General features: G+C 47.8%; 1 protein-coding gene across 1 annotated transcript in view; it reads left to right on the top strand.

The window, feature by feature from the left end:
• The window catches only part of USP48 (ubiquitin specific peptidase 48), a 1,688,863-nt gene that overhangs the window by 1,471,351 nt on the left and 199,870 nt on the right, over positions 1 to 17,642 (top strand). The window lies entirely within an intron of this gene.

Genomic DNA, 17,642 nt, shown 5'->3' with positions numbered 1-17,642 from the left:
TGATTTAGAAGGGCCCAAATCAGTATGAGGCCGAGAGACAATGGTGTTGGTTAGTTCATGACGACCAGCAAAGGAAGACTTATTCTTAATCAGGCGCTTTTGTCTTTGTTTTTTTTCTTTTATTCACATGGAAGCGACTGTCCATCATCGACTGTTCGTTACGTAATGCATCTATGGCATGCTTCTCAGTTTCCGCAATTACTCTTACAGAGTCTGGTAAACAAGTATTAGTACCAGAAATAGATGATACTTTAGCTTGACACTAAGGCGGCAGACACACACTAGTTGTTTCAACCTGGGCCTTCTGGGTATTGCCGGGCAAAACTTTGACCGGTGAAACCCCAGGCAATAAGACAGGCGCACTAAGACACTGAGTTCACCAGTATAGATTGATTAAGATCAGTGTTGCAGCCTAGTATAACATCAACCACCCTAGCCAAGGTTTGTTTTTTCAAAACGTCTTTATTTAAACTTCTCACAGAGGAGTTCAAGGAAGACCAATGCAATATACATTTGTATCTTCACAGTTTCACGAAAAAACATGTTACATATGGACTTTCTGGTCTATAGTTATTATGGTGTCAACTCTGCATTATAGTATCATTCAAATAGTCCCTGAGCGGTTCTCAAATGTCTTTTGGCCTGCTCGTTGCAGTCACTGTTCTGGCATAGCCTTCCTCCCTTTCATTTACATATGTTAGATCTTTAAGCCCTTCTCGTAGTGTCGGTGCTAAATTGGATTTCCATTTGAACAAAATGCATTTCTTTGCTGTTATACAGCCCATATTAAATAATTGGTTTGATATTGGCTTTACCGATGTCCCCTAATAAATATTTGAGGGTGAGAAGTGTGGGGGGTATTTTAGTCACTGTATGTAATGTTTCGGCTACCTCCTGCCAGAAGTTCGTTACCTCCGGGCAGCTCCAGAACATGTGTATGGTGTTTGCGCTCCCTTGTTTGCATTTTAGACATTTATCAATTGTGTTAGGGGAGAATTGCGCTACTTTCGCTGGTGTGTAATGCAGTCTGTTCAATACTTTCAACTGTATGAGTTGAACTCGCGCGTTGAGTAAGACCTCTTTTGTGAGTTAACAGTATCTCTGCCATTTGGTCTCATCTATTATTGTCCCAGTGTCCTCTTCTCACTTTAATTTGACTGTGCTGCGTGGTTCCCTTTCGTCTTGAACAGTTTAGACAACATCCCTTTCCGGTTTTCTCCCTGAACCTCCATTTCAATACAGGCGCATGATGTCAGCTCTTGGGGGAAGGATGGCCATTTATTCCTTATTGCTGCACACATACGATAATATTGCAGTGTCCAAACGGGGTTGTTACCGCAATTTCAATGTAAATTCTCCCAGAGTAACAAATCTACCATCTGGATATAAATCCCTCAGCTTCATGCTTTTCTCTGGATTTACTTTAATAAATGTATAATGCGCATGCATGTACCCGTAGGCTTAAGGGCGCGTAAAGGATGACGACAAAAAACATAGAACTCTGCTGATGTGTGCAGAGAGAGGGCAGAGGAGGCTGAACAATTAGTACCTAAGAAAACCGTAAAATCTTCAATTTCTTTTGAAAACATCTGTAGACTCAATGCCTCTTAAGTCTAGCAGAAGGTCATTCCAGGCCCTAGGGGTGATGGCATAGAAGGCTCCATTTGAGGCCTTCTCAGCCCTGCACCTCGGGATCATCAGGAGATCCTGATTGCTGGACCTTGGTTTTCTTCTGTGACTTTTATTCGAGAGTAGAGATTGGCGATACAAAGGCATCTTACCTTGTCTACACTTCTGTGTAATCACCAGTAAACGGAACCAGATTCTTAACTCCACCGGGAGCCTAGGAAGAGTACGCCTTGCTACAGAGACATGATCTCTACGAGAGAGACCCATAACCACCCTAATGGCTCCATTTTGTACAACCTGCAATTTCTTGCAAAGAGCTTTATTAATTCCCACTAAGAGGCTGGAGCAATAATCTTCGCTCCCACTATCGCTCTTGTGAAGGTCTCAGCCTTAACCTTGGAGATGAGGTCTGAGATGAGCCAATAATTTGATATAATAAGCACAGGATCAGAAAACACTGCAGACGTGAGACTTCATGCTGAGGTGTTGATAACTTTCTTAAGCGGCATGATTTTAATATAAATATAAAAGCAATCGTATGCAGGACCCAATTTCTGTATCATGTTGGAGGAGCCAACAACTCTGTTTTTTTGATGTTCAAAGCCAGTTTATTCTGCACCATCCAGGTCTCGATCATTATGTAGGTTTTACTGATCAGCACTTCATCCACTTTGTGATTACCAGTCAAGGGGAGGATACACTGTGTATTGTCTGCATAATTAGTGAAAATCACCCCCTCGTAGGCTAGCATGGCAAAAAAAGGTACTGTGAAAAGATTGCACAAACAAGGCGAAGTACAGGAGCCCTGAGGTACCCCCAGATTAATGCCAATGGGTGTAGCTTCAGCTTCCAGAGAAAAAACACTACTTACTCGATTACTGAGAAAGGAAGATATTCATTGGGTTGCTCTAGGAGAAATGTTTGCAACCTCCCCCAACCTGGTGGGCAGAATGTGATGGTCCACCAGGTTGAAGGCTGCAGACAAATCCAGTAACATCAACAGAGAGGCTTCATTGTTATCCATTGGACTTTAGCTTTAATAGCACAGTTTCCGTACCAAATCCGACCCGAAAGCCCAGCTGATGGTCATTCAGAATAGGATAAACTTTCAGATGTTCTGCTATTTGTCTATAAGACACTTTATCCAGAATTTTCAGGAGAAAAGGGGTATTTGCAATAGGCCTAAAGTTGTTCGGTATGCCCTCTGTACATCGACATCTTATGCATAGCAGGCTTGGGGGGGTCCTGGGCAGTTCCACAGCAGGATGCTGCCACAATAGGGATTTTTTTTATGCCTAATCGATTGTATAGTCGATTCCCAAGCATTCACTGATGTGCACACGTGATCGAATATACATGAATCAACGTAGTATGGCTGACTTGAGAACAGCTGGGGACGCCCCGTAGCGTACTAGTGCCTGGTGTGGCGGGTTAAGGTCTTGTCTATATCAATATCCAGCATAGTGTGCCTGCGATGCTATATACTATAGTTCGAAATCTGGGGCTGCCAGGCTTCCTCTTTCATAGGGCTCAGTCATGGCTTCCCAGTTCATTCGGGCCATTTTATCTCCCCATATAAACCATACCGCTAATGACCGCAGTTTATTAAAGAATTTGCGCCCTGGCAAAATCGAAATGGTATTGAAATAATAAAGTAATTTGGATACAACTATCATCTTTAAAAGTGAGATTCTTCCGTATTGTGAAATGGGATATTTAGTCCATAGGTTCAATTTAACTTCCAGTGCATATAGATATGTTTCGTGGTTCTTCTCATATAGCAGTTGCCGTGTACAAGATACTGTCACCCCTAAATATTTAACAGTAGTTTGGGTCCAACGAAAACCATGAAGGTCCTCTGGCTCTCTAGTATTCTCAGTGAGTGGGAATAACTCTGATTTATTGGTATTGATCTTATATCCGGAGCAGTTTGTAAATCTCGCCACTTCCATTACTGGTTCAATATTTGTACTGGGGTTTCGTAAATACAATAGAGAACCGTCTGCATATAATGAAATTGTCTGTGCAGGCCCTGCTATGTGTATCCCTCTGTCCATGGTGATCCCTAATTCGTCGTGCAAGTGGTACTATTGTAACAGCAAATAAAAGGGGGGAAAGGGGCAGCCCTGCCAAGTGCCCCTGGCCAATGTAAATGCAGTGGATAAAATCCCATTTGTATACACCTTGGCTGATGGGTTAGTATATAGTAAATTTACATACTTTATGAATTGTTCTCCAATGCCGAAGCGTTTAAGTACTCCAAATAAGAAGTTCCATGAAATTGAATCGAATGCCTTCTTGGCGTCTAGGCAGGCCGCTACTGCGGAGACCCTGGGAACGATCTGTGATATAATCCCAAATAGAGTTGCAAATTCAGATCCGTTGATCTACCTGGTATGAAGCCTGACTGATCAGGGTGTACCAGGCCAGGCATGTATGAGAGTAGCCTATTTGCTAACATTTTTTCGCAAACACCTTTGCTTCAGAGTTTATTAACGACATTGAGCGATAGGAGGAAACATCTTCGGGGGTCTACCCGGTTTCAGGAGGACTGTTATTACTGCCTCAGATAGCGATGGTGGGAGAAGTCTGCTTAAGCACGACTCTTCCCAGACCTTTGAGACTGAGCACATCCTTTCTGAATCCAACCTCTTCTTTAAATTCATTTCCAACTGAAAGCGATATATAGATGAAATAATTTTCATTTGGGAAGGACCTGAAACTGAACTTTTAGAGTTCCTTTCCTGGCTCAATTTGATCGATACCAACATTCAATTTACTCTTGAACATTCTAGGAATCGGGTCATTTTCTTGGACCTCATCATTAAACACATTGATGGCATACTTAAATGCTGCCTTCACCGCAAAACCGTGCTAGGAATACATTATCACACTACACTAGTGATCACCCCCGCCACCTGCGGGAGAATCTTCCATATGGGCAATATTTGCGCATAAGGAGAAATTGTACTGATATTCAAGATTTTCATCAAAAAGCAGATGAGTTGGACATCAGACTGAAAGAAAGAGGTTAGCCTAACAAACTTATTAAACAGTCACGGAAACGAGCGCGCTTTACAGATTGTGATTCCTTACTGACTACGAAACCCCAGCAACCAGGGAACAACAAAATGACTTGTGTTCTTACACACGGTATCAAAGTTTTCCAAATAAAAAAAATCATTCTAAAACATTGGGATATTGTTAAACTGGATCTACCTGAGGAACCCCAACCCCGTTTTGCTCTTAAAAGGTCCTCGAATATCCGAGATAAACTGGTACACTCTAGCTTTCGCAAACCATTACCCAAAACGGGTATATGGGATTTGCGGTCAGCCAAAGGCCATTACCCATGCGGGTCAAGCATGGCATGTACCTTAACCAAAAAAATGAAGGATTTCGAAATTGATGAGCGGGTGTGGACTCTATCCCACCTAACAAACTGTAAAACTAAAAATGTGGTATATTGCATTGAATGCCCTTGCGGCCTAAGGTATGTTGGGCAAACAAGCAGAGCAGCACACATTAGAATCTTAGAACATCGCTCGCGCATTAGATGCAAAACCACAACAGCACCTCTTGTAAACCACTACATGTCTTTAAAACCTTCCCCCAATGACATGCTTTGGTGGATAGTGGAAACAGTAAAACATTCCATCAATATATCTAAAAGCTTACTAGTCAAAGAAGCACGTTGGATTTTCCGATTAGGTACTCATTCCCATGGCTTAAATGAGGAATTAATTCCACCATTATAACAACCTGGGACCTATAGGGTTCCCTCATGCACTTCTACTGGGTTCCATCTAACCAGGCCTCTTTACCCTTGGTTGCATCCACTTTTTCCAATTTTTACATTTTCACATCCCAATCGTAATACCCGCTTTGCAGGTTGATGGTAGCAACTCGCTAATTAATTTGCTTTCATCTTTCACTTTGGCGTTCTTGCCCCTCATTACAGTTTTGGCACTTACCGCCTGTCCCTTTTGGCAACGCGTGGTTTTCAATTATTAGCACCCCCTTTAGCAATTGTTTCAGGTCCCCTATCTTAGTATAACAATTAGGTAAAGATACGGCATCTAGGGCCTAGGGGCGCATTATACCCATACGTATTTTCACCCTTTGAAATAGTTTTTATGCACAGTGTGTCTCATTGCCTCTGCTTTCATTATTCTACTCGCAGCGAGACGCACCATTTTGTCTACACGAGTCCTCAGCCCCTTGTACTGGACACTCCCATTTGTTTGGGTGTGTCATTAGTGACCTATCAGGGCCTGCCTTGTCAGGCATCTCACACAGGATGGGTGTGCCGCACTCTACCAATGAGGCGCGCTTTAGCTTCAGCACCCACCCTGTGACCAATCAGGGCTAGCGACGTCACAGCTTCAACTCTTCGCTTCCTGGGAGGGCGTCGCCACTAAACAATTTTTTTGCAGCAGCCAGAGCACACATTCTATGCAAGGCTCCCGTGCAAATTGGTTGTTCACGGCTACAGCGCTCTTCACATAACTTGATTCCCTGGTTACTAAGGGTAAGTGTTCCGATTTCTGCAGCCGACTTGCTGCAGATCCACGTACTCTCGGCACTTTGACGTACTCAGTTGCACTCGCTTTACTTCGGCAACATGTAATCGGCACCCTGCATTTTATTACGTCTTTCGATCACGTATATCATTTCTCTTCTTTTATTCCCCTACTCAATAGGCCTTATTTGTTTCTTTCAGGAAAGCATCCTAAACCGCTTATGGAACACTTTTTTTTTTTTTTTAATTTATTTTTTATTTTCCAATAAAACAATACAACACAGTGTCATTCTCGAAGCAATTATATGATTACATTAACTCCCCTTTTCCCTCCCTCCCTCCCTTCATAGAACAAAACCACATAAGTGGGCTGCAGTTCAAACGCGACAGGGTTCAATGCTGGCTGTCTGGGTCCTCTCTGGAGGGGCTGTTATCAATGCTATAGAACAGTGACGTAGTGAGGGCCACCCATTGTAAGAGGTCGTCAGAGGTGCCTGTGCTTTGTTGTCGCTGCACCAGTTCCCATGCCCGTGTCTCGGCTGTGGACCATCTTTGTAGGTCCGCCCACCAAGTCGTGATGCTGGGGGCTACGGGGCTCTTCCAGGTCATCGCGATGCGACGTTTAGCCAAAATGTACATTAGGTCCTTAAGCCTGTTCAGGGGCCTGTTCTTCTTGCTCCTAGGGTATGAGCCCAGAATGCACGCCTTGGGTGATTGCACGTCCAGTATGATGTTTTCTTCGGCTGCTTTTTCATTGATTAGGGCCCAGAAGGCGTTTATGACCGGGCAACCCCAGAACATGTGAGACAATCCGACTGAAAGTTCTTGGCATTTGGGGCAGGGCACGGCGCCCGTGCTACTGAATCTGGAGATGACGTCCGGGGTGAGGTAAGCCCTGTGGATGATGTGGAACTGAATGAGTTGAAAGCGGGCGTTCCTGGATACCTTTTTGTGGTAATATGTTATGGTCTCCCATTCTTTGTCTCCGAACGAAGTGCCGAGTTCCTGTTCCCATTTTGCCTTGCTTTTAAGCTCTTGTTGCAAGGCACTGTTGAGCATGATCTCATAGAGCCGCAAGGTTTCGTGACCGCCTTCTGCCGTGCTCAGCAGGTTCTCAATAGCCTCGTGCCCAGTATTGAGGGTCTCTATCTCGGGCCAACGTTTCTTGAGGTTTTTCACTGTCGCTCCATGCAGGAGAAATTGGCCTGGTGGCATTCCTGCAGTCTCTTGCAGTTCCACGAATGGTAGGATGCCGTGATCGTCTAGTAGGTCTCCCAAGGTGGCGATGCCAAGTGGTTCCCATAGGTTCCTGATCACCTTCTGGTCTTCTGGTCTGGTCGACATAGTGGCGGCTATCGGGATCTGGGGGGAGAAGGGATCAGCCACTTTGGCGAGCGTGCAGGCTCTCTCCAGATCCTGGTGCCTAGTGTGATTAGGTATGGATTTTGTTGTTTTGCGTCTGGCTTGATCCAGAGTAAATAACTTAGCAGCGTCTGGGGGTCTGAGGGTCGTAATATGCGTGTGTCCGAGGTGGGGTCATCGGCCATCCACTGGATCACGTGTTTCAGCTGGCCTGCTAGATAATAGAGTTCGAAATTGGGTATTTTGAGGCCTCCTTTGTCGTACGGTCTTTACGTTATATCTAGGGCGACTGTGTGTCTTCCTTCGTGCCATAGAAATTTTCTGCAGAGTTTGTTTAACTCATTGAAGTATTGCCGGGGGATGTTGTACGGGACATTGGTGAAGAAGTACAGTAGTCTCGGCAATGCTACCATTTTGAGGAGTCCCGCTCTGCCGGCGACTGAAAGGGGCAATTTGCTCCAGAAGTCCATCAATTTAATCAAGCCAGCTTTGGCGTTCTCGGTGTTCAGTGCATGTTCAATTCTGGGGTCGCAGTGGATCTTGATGCCTAGGTATTTAAAAGAGGTGGGCTCCTATTTGAGGGTTAGTGCGGGGAGGTGTTCTACTTTGGTGTTGCACAGGGCGGCTAGAGGGTACAGGCAAGACTTGTCGTGGTTGATTTGGATCCCTGTGCATCTTTGGAACCCCCTCAATGTCTCCAGTATGTAAGGTAGTATGTGTTCGGGGTCTTTAAGGTAGAGGAGCATGTCGTCGGCGTACATGGAAACTAGGTGGGTCACCCCGTTTATTGTTATGCCCCCGTCACCGTACTCCTGCCTGAGGTACGCAGCGACTGGCTCGATGGCTAAAATGTAGAGTAAGGGGGAGAGGGGGCAACCCTGTCGGGTCCCTCTGGAGAGGTTCCATTTGTCAGAGAATGCGTGATTGGTTTGCACCCTGGCCGTTGGGTCTGTGTTGGTGAGTTTGACCCACTTTAAGAAAGCTGGGCCGAATCCCATCATGGCCAGTGTGGCATGGATGAATTTCCACTGGACCGAGTCAAAAGCTTTGGAGGCGTCCAAGGACGCCACCGCGCATCTATCCGGCCCGCCCTCGGTGCTATAAATGACGTGGTGCAGCTTGCGCAGGTTTTCCGTAATGGATCGACCTTGCACGTACCCGGTTTGATCTAAGTGGATCAGGTGCGGGATGACGGCCTGTAGTCTCCTTGCCATTAGTATTTTATAGTCCACATTTAGCATGGAAGGGCCTGTATGAGCTGCAGTTAGTGCTGTCTTTGTTGGGTTTCAGTAGGGGGATGATGGTGGCCTTGCGCATGGATTCAAGGAGGCGGCCCACCTCGTACGCCTCGTTGTATACCTGGGATAGTAGTGGTGATAGTAAATCTTCGTAGGTCTTGTAAAATTCCCCGGGAACCCCGTCCGGCCCTGGTGCCTTCCCTGAGGGTAGTGACCTGATGGTCGTCGCAACCTCATCTGGAGGGATGGGGCCGTCCAGTGACTCCGCCAGTGTTCCTCCAAGTGGGGCAACTCAATGGTGTCAAGGGCATCTTCTATGTCAGTGTCAGTGGGAGGAGTGGGGTCTGAGTATAGGGCCTGATAGTATTCTTTGAACGCTAGGTTAATCCCAGCTTGGGTGTGGGCGTTGGAGCCGTCTATGTTCTTGATTTGGCAGATGGGTGATCTGGGGGGTCTCGCGCTTGTATAACCATGCTAGCAGCTTCCCAGGCTTATCCCCCAGGGCGTGGTTTCTCGCGGTGTAACTCACGTAGCTCAGTTTCCCCAGCGTCACCCAATGTGTTAGGCAAGATTGTTTAAGCTCTATTATTTTGTGCATATGGGCCGGGTCAGGGGATGGCGTAGCCTCCAGGACTTTCAGCTCTGTTTCGGCACGTGCAAGTAGGGCAGTAGTATGTCTCTGGGCTCCCCCGGCGGCAGCAATCACTTCTCCCCTCATTACGACCTTGTAAGCCTCCCATGCTGTGCGTATGTGTTGAACGCTGTCTGTGTTAGTTTGCCAGTAGTCTATAGTGCCTTGCCTGATTTGCTCGTTGAAAGCGTTGTCTAGCAGTGCCTCGCTTCTGAGTTTCCAGGTCGGAATAGTGGGCCTGGGGGTCGTTAGTGTCCATGCGGTAATCAAGGGGGAGTGGTCTGACAGCACCCTGGCCAGGTATTGCGTGTTGTTGAACCGAGCCGTCTGTTCCTCACTCACAAATAGGTGATCGATTCTGGTGTGGACTTTATGTGGAGGCGAGTAAAAGGAATAGGCTCTGGTATCAGGGTGTTGGGTTCTCCATAGGTCTTTCAGGGCGAATTGGTGTGTGAGGGAGTTTAGTATTTTGGCGGGTGGGGAGGGGCTGGTATGCTTGTTGTCCGATCTGTCCATGCAGGGATCTAGGGTGCAATTGTGGTCGCCTCCCATATTATTATGGCTTCGCTATTCGGGCTCAGGCGGGTGTATAGTGAGTGAAAGAAGACGATGGCGTCGTGATTGGGGGCGTAGGTGCTGATCAGACAGAGGTCCTTTCCTTCTATGGTGCCTTGCATCAGGGCCACTCTGCCTTCATTGTCTATTTTGGTGTGGGTCAGGGTGAAGGGGATGGAAGGTGCGATCCATATCAAGACTCCCCTCGCATAGGAGGAGTACGTGGAGCCTATCAGGGTTCCCCTCCAGGCTTTGGCTTGCGCTGCTAGTTTAGGTGCGTTAAGGTGGGTCTCTTGCAATAGAGCAACTCCTACTTTATGGCGCTTCAGAAAGGAGTGAATGCGGTGCTGTTAAACATAACTGTTTAGGCCCCTTACATTCCAGGACATTATTTTGATGTTGTCAGCCATGGTCTGTAAACAAGTGTGTTTCTGTGGGTGGGTCACAAGGCAGCCCCGTGGTATGGTCTAGTTTCCGGGGGGTCCCGGGCCGTCCCACGATGATACTGCTGCCAGTGGACTTGGTCTGTTCCCTGTGTAATTTCAACTGGGTTCCCTGCATGGGGCTCCCTTCCCTATGAACGTAAACTTTTAACTCTACTGCTAACAAAACGCGTCTAGCGAGGTTTCCCCCGTTCTGACTTCCCCGTTTCTGCTCCATTAGGCCTAGGCCCCTTGGTGCCCTATGGGCGGGTAAACTACCCAAACAGTTCCTGGGCGCAGGGGTGGTGCAACTACTGGTGGTGCAACTATGCAGGGTCTCGTGTCTGGGTTGGCTCCTGATGAATCGTTATCGCCGCTTTAGTAGTGTGATACAATTACTCTAGTGAGCGCTGTCTGGGGGCGGCTGGGGGGAGTTCCTTCGTGATTTTGGTTGTTGAGGTGTGCGCCCCTTCGGTTCAAGGTCTGGGACCTGCTCCCTGTCCATCCATTCACTGGCCTCCTCAGGGGTCTCGATTAATTAGGCTCTGTTGTTGTGCAGGATTTTCAGTCTGGCTGGGCATATAACGCAGGCCTGCGTTCTTCAGTCTGGCTTTGATGTGATTGAATTGGGCCCTACTCCTTTGGACTTGTAGGGTATAATCTGGATAAATGGCGATCTTCGCAGAATCGCGTAGTATGGTGCCGCCCTGTCTGGAGAAGGCTAAAATGATTTCTCTATCCCTGTAGTTAAGCACTTTGGCTATGATGGGTCTAGGCGGGTTTCACGGGGGTGGCCGCTTGGTGAGGGATAGGTGGGCTCCCTTTATGGTGAAACCTTGTGATAGTTTCCCTGCTCCAATTTCGTGTATGAGGAGGTTTTCGACATAATTTGTGGGGTCATTACCTTCGATACCCTCAGGCAAGCCAATAATTCTGATGTTACTTCTGCGGGCTCTCCCTTCCGCCTCATCGGCCCTGTCTTCCAAGTTCTTTACCTTCTGTGTTAGGGCGTCAACTTCTTTCTGGAGTTGGGTCTTTGCTTCAGTGTTGACTCGCACCTGGGTTTCTAAGGCTTCAGTTCTGCAGCCTATGGAGCGCACGTCCTGCCTCAGTAGGTTCAGATCGATGGCTACAGCGTCAATTTTATTTTCCATGGTTTTCTGGAGCGTCATGATGGCCTCTAATAGCTGCGAGTTCGCTGGTTCAGAAGTCTCCGCGCTCGATGTCTCCCTGGAGGCAGCGTCAGCATCTGGTCCGTGCGACCCAGTGGCCGTAAAGGACTCCATTGTGGTCTGTCTGTTTGTTTCGGGCACTTTTGGTTGTGGGTGTGGGCAAGCCCGCAGGGTCCCTTCAAAGGCTTCTTGGCGGCGGTTGAGGCTGCACACCCCCCTGCGGCGCGGCCTCCGGGGCTATCCGGGGACAGTCAACGACCTGTGCGTCCCTCTGACAGGCGAGGTGTAGTTTGGTGGGAACGTTGGGGCGCCTGAAGCAGACCGGGCCTCCGCGGTGTATGCGCCTTGCAAGGGGAGCTCCTTAAGTTCAAGTTGGTGGGGAGGCCTTCAGCGTCGGTGCTATTCGAGTTCCCAGAGTGTGCAGGCGGTGTGCTGCGTCAGTTTTCAAGGTAGCGGCAGTCCCGCCAGCCGCTGGGTGTCACTTTGCCTCATGTGCCCAGGTTGCAGGGTATAATCATAAATTGGTGTTGGTGAACCTGGGCATTTGCCGGAGATGTTGGCGTACTAGCACAACGTGGGGGCCGTGATGGTCGTAGGCCCCACCTCACTCGCTCTCACGCCTCTGTCCCCTTGTGACTGGGGTCGGTGGTGTTTGAGGCCTTCCGTGGCGGCCTAGTCGGGCTCTCCGGGCCTCGCGGCTCGACGCTCAATGCCGGTCAGGGTAAGCAGTCTCAGGGGGAGCTCGCGGCGGGGTTGGGGGACCAGCACCTTATGTGTGTGGGCAGTGCCAGTGGTGTCCACGGGGCCCTCTCCTCCTTGCTCCGCACCTTGGATCCGTGGGTCACGCAGCCGGCTCTCTCGGTGGGGCTGCCCGGGGCCGATCGGAATATGCGGTAACTCCCGTCCAGGCCAGCGGAGTGCGGTTCGCTGTCCAAGGGTGTGCGCGTCTCTTCTCCAGGAACCACGGAGGCGACGCTGCTCCCGCGACCGCAGGGGTCCGCTCTGCTCCTCCTCGCCTCTCCTCCACGGCCACGCCGCGGGTGTCCGCAGCGCGCTGGGTCGGGGCCACAGTCACTCCAGGGGAGTCTCGTCGTGTGGTCGAGGCGGGGCCAGGACGACTCCGGCCTTTTTCTCACCGCTTCGGCGGGCGGCGCAGGCCGCTCTCCGCTTTGGCGCTTCTTGTCCGCGGCCACTGCCGATGGCTTCGGTTCCGGCTCGACTCCCCCACGATTCGGCCTCCGCTCGGAGGGGCTGCCTGATCCGGATCTCCTGATCACAGGTCTCTGCTTCCACCGCGACTCAGGGCCAGCAGGGTCGCGCGGTCTCTGTGTGAGGGGGAGGCTCCAGCAGGGAGACGGAGCCTTCCGCAGCCGCCATTTTCTGGTCGTGGCGAATCCTTTCTTCACGGCGCGACAGGCTCGTGGTGGATCGGAGCGGCATCAAACTTCTGCCTCAGGTGCCCCAGGCTTACGCCTACGGTCGGGTTGATTTTCGGTAGTTTAAGTGCCAGGAAGATTGTAGTTAGCGGCGGATCACTGAGCGTATTATACGGAGCAGCTTAGAGCATGTCTGTCCTACATGGCAGTTGGCCACGCCCCCATGGAACACCTTTTATGTTGATTTTCGGGCTCTCAAAATTTGAAAGGAATTTCTACCCATCTGAGTTTATTCTAGTAACCAAATCAACAGTAAGCAAAAATGTTTTCTTCTTTTTCCTAATCCGTAACCTATGAGGCCATTAACTGTGTAGCTTTAAAACTTACTCCATCATTATTATCTTGACCAGCTTGAACTCCGCCAGTAGCACTCTTTCAAGTCAGGTTCTAGTTGGCGAACCCATTGTTTTAGGACCCGATCTTACCACGGACACCTTGGCAACTTCCTTTACCAAGGTAGGCACATGCCTGCACCCTTTGATGCATTTTCTTTAGCTGAAAGCTTTAGACCTAACTAATTTTGACTAATTTTTATATATTCGGATCTACAGGTTCCATTGATGAATGTTGGTCCTTGATCATTCACGTGACATTTGCGGCCGGGTGGGCACTGGGGTGACTTTAGCACCTTGTAATTCTGCCTAGAAGAATTCCCCCCACATTGATTTTGGGTAAGGTTCCCCTTCTGACAGATTAATTCAGTAGTCCTTATTTAACTTTGTTTATAGCCTCTGTTTAGGCACCTTGACAACTTAGGACAGTCTATTGAGAATCATACAGGAAGACCATATGTTGTTTTTTAAAATTTAGTATTTTTCGTTTGTCTGCTTCCCTTGCAGGGATTACGACTTCTTATTTCGCCCTGAGGAAGGCGTTGTTTTCTGACACCAACGGCCCTACAGGTGGCTCCGCCGAAACGTAAATCTGGTCTCTTTCCGTTAGAACTCTAACCCATTTCAAACCAGATTTCTTCGAGATCATTTTTCTTTTCAACATGCAGTAATGTGAAAAGTTTACGTTGGCAGACCTGTTTTAGTGTATTTATACTTTTGCACAAATGTACTTCTTTCATTCATTAATTATTTTTTGTCAAAATCTGAATATTCTAATTGTGCCGCATTTAACTGCTTAAATCAAGGTGCTCTAACTTTCCATATGCACCTTGTTGTCACCATTGTAATCGAATGTCAAATTGTGATTATGGTTTTATTATGCTCCTTTTTTTCTGTTAAATCTTTTTTCATAACATTGGCTCTATATTGTGTGAGATTCCCTTAGACTGTCCTTAGCTGCCATTAGGAAGAATTTGAGGTTATCTTCGATACCATGACCATGAATCATGTAAATTAAGACTTTAGTCTATTAGTTGAATGTTTTACAGCTTTTGTCCTTTTTTGATTGAATATTTGAGACCCCCTCATTAGCTGTACCACTATTTGGGGCAACCCCCTATTTTTGTAATTCTTCCCAGACCTTCAGCAGGCGCGGTGCCAGTATATCTTTGTATGTTTTATAAAGCTCTATTCCCAATCCATCTGTGCCCGGGGCCTTACCCAAGGCTAGCCCGGAAATAGCCTCTGCTGCTACTTCCACATGATGAGGCTGTCTAGCGTTTCTTGGGCATCATCGCGCAGACTGGGTAGGGCTATCTCCCTTAGATAACAATCCACTTCCTCCATAGTATAGTTGTCTGAATTTGCGTATAGCTTTTGATAGTATGCCAAGAATACTGCATTGATCTCTTCCGTTTTAGTTATGCATTGTCCTTCCGGTCCGTTTAAGCTTGTTATGTATTGCGTCCCTCTCTCTCCTCTAACCACTCCGGCCAGGAGTCATACGGATTTATCTTCCTCCCCATATCTACAAGCCTGAACCTGTTTTACCATGAAGCGTACCTCTTGGTCCGCAAACTCTTGGAATTTCGATAAGTTACCCCCAATCAGCCCCAAGAGTGTACTATCCCCAGTCAGCCCATATTCATTCCCGAGTTTCTGTAGTGGCTGTCTAATTCACACAGGTCATGTCTCATGTTTCTGAGCATCCCAGATGTAGAAGATATCTTTGTGCCCCGCAACCATACTTTGAATGTCTCCCATGTCGTGGCATAAGTTGTTACTGATCCTTAATTTATTGTAAAGAATCTTTCCATTTTGCTGTTTAAGGTGGATACCAAATCAGCATCCGATAAAGCGGTCGGTGCAATCATCCATAGCGGTCAGGGTTCAGCTTTAATTGTTAGCGCTAGGGTTATCATTACCAGTGAGTCGTCTGAGAGGGTGCCTGGCAAGATCTTACTTCTGCGTATTCTATCAGACTATTCCGTTGATACCAGCCAAAGGTCTATTCAGGATAATGCTTCATGCACAGTAGAGTAGTATGTGTATTCTTTGGTGTTTGGATGTTCCTCTCTCCATACGTCTGAGTGTGTATGTTGTGCCATGATTTGTAGTACCGTCGGGGCAGCCATTGTGATCCCCCCCGATGTCTGGTGCTGGGTCTATCCTTGGTGAGATCTAGGATTGTGTTAAAGTCCCCCTGCTACAGGACAGGGGTATTCATTGTTTTCTCAAGGAGGTTGGCTACGTGGACAAAGAAACGAGGTTCAGCAATGTTTAGACCATATGTGTTCACCAGTGTAATAAGGGTGATCACCCCTCTAGCCTGAGATGAGTATGAGGTATAGTATCTTTGTTGCCCCCATTTTGGTTGCAACTTTTGATGCAGTATTTCAAGGGCATGTGTTTCTTTTAACATCACGATATTGGTTGCATACTGTTTGATGTAGGACCATACTTTTCTATCTTTAACAGGGTTGTTTAAGCCTCTTGTATTCCAAGCTATTAACGTCAGAGTTTCATCCATCCAGACCTAATTCGGGTATATTTATTTCCATGTTTTTAAGGTCTCTAAGGTGTGTCTCTTGGTGCTGTGTCGACCTAATCACCGGCATCTCTACGTTTTATAACTTGGACCCACCTCACCTTGGTGCAATCTCCATAGGTTTCCCTCAGCCCCCGCCTGTCCCCGATCCCAACTTGTTTAACCCTTGTCTGCCGCCTCCCACCTACACCATTTTAGCCATTTGATGATGTATTTCCAGAGTAACTTTGGAATCTCCCTGGGGCGCTTTGTTGGCGACCATATCTCTCGGTCCAACTCGATAGTGCTCCGGCCCGGAAATAAAACAATTTATCTGGCGTGACTGCCAACAACAACCTGAAATACAACAGTTATTAGTGCATTCATTCATGTTCAGCCATCGTCGTCTTCCATTTCATTCGCTTCTATCGGGGCTCGATTTTGCTCCCTGCCTGGAACCAGCGGCAGATCAGGGATTGTCGCTTCCACGTATGCCATCGCTTCTGCAGGGGTCTCAAAAAAGAGCGCTCCTCCGCCGTATTGGATTCTCAATTTTGCTGGGAATATTAGAGTGTAGGGATGTGCTCTCAGTAGTCGTTCCACCGGGTCGCAAGTTCTTCTCTGCGCCTGGACTCGCGCCACAAAGTCTGGATAAATATGGATGTTGTTTGTTTCATACCGCAGTGTACCCATCTCTCTAGAAAGTTTCAAGATAGCGTCTCTGTCCCTATAATTTTGCATTCTGGCAATAATTCTGCACGGTGGAAGCCGGGTTGCGGCCTTGGGGTGAGAGTACGATGTGCCCTTTCAACAAGGAATTGTGTTGAAAAACTTGTAGAGCCAAATAGCGTCTTCAGGGGTGCTTCAATGAAGGGTCTCATTGGACCTTTACATGCCGACTCAGGCACTTCAATTATTTGTACATTATTACGCCTTGAGCGCGATTCTAGATCCTCGCATTTGGTCTTTATTTTGGTGAGCTCTGCTTTAAGGGTCACTATGTTGCTGTCATGTTGGCCAATCGTGTCTTCCGCAGCGCTGACTGTCATTTCTGCTTCGTTTATGCGCCCACTGTTTTTCCAGTTTTGTTTTGAGGGATCCCATCGTTGTCACAATGTCATCGAGTTTTACGTTGATCGCCATGAATCCGCTTTGCATGGCATTAAGCAGGTGATCATCTCATGTATTTGCTTTCAGTGTTTCTCCCCAGTCCACGCTAGCCGCAGGCGCTGATTCGAGGGTCAGCGGCCCGTGTAAGAGTCCATCGGGCCCTTCTTCTTGTTTACTCCCTTTGTCATGTTCTTAAGTATTATTGTGTAAGTGGATGAGCGTCCCTCAAGGGTCCTGTTTGTTACCTGTTTGCCTTGGATTGTTAGCTTCTTGTCAATTTTGTTGAGTTAGTCGTATCGCCGTTATGCTGTTTGTGGCAAGCTAATCTGCCTGTGGGCAGTCGTCGATCAATGTGTGCCCTACGCACCACAGTTCACATGCCATACAGTTCCAGTGAGAGGAAGCCACCAATTGGGTGAGGCTGACGTGGGCACGGACATTCCTTCTCAGTTTCACAAAGTAAGATCGCCCGTCCACCTGGTGAACCATACAGCCAAGCAGGGTGGTGCTATTCTGAGCGGACCACTGTGGTCGCTATCCAATGTATCTGCTTCTATATGGCCGCCTCCCCGAAACTGGGTTATCAATATGCTACGCCCTTATCCCTTCCTGGTGCGGGAGATTGCAGGACTGTAGGTGAGCTGGGGTGTCTGATCACTGCTCGGGTTTATATCCCATTATAGTTGAGTGCGAGTATTGTCAGAGC

The sequence above is a fragment of the Ambystoma mexicanum genome, chromosome 8, assembly GCF_040938575.1.
Source record: "Ambystoma mexicanum isolate Mex_15411 chromosome 8, UKY_AmexF1_1, whole genome shotgun sequence".
NCBI lineage: Eukaryota > Metazoa > Chordata > Amphibia > Caudata > Ambystomatidae > Ambystoma > Ambystoma mexicanum.
The sequence above is the reverse complement of the archived record's forward strand: the minus strand, read 5'-3'. Positions and strand labels throughout refer to the sequence as shown.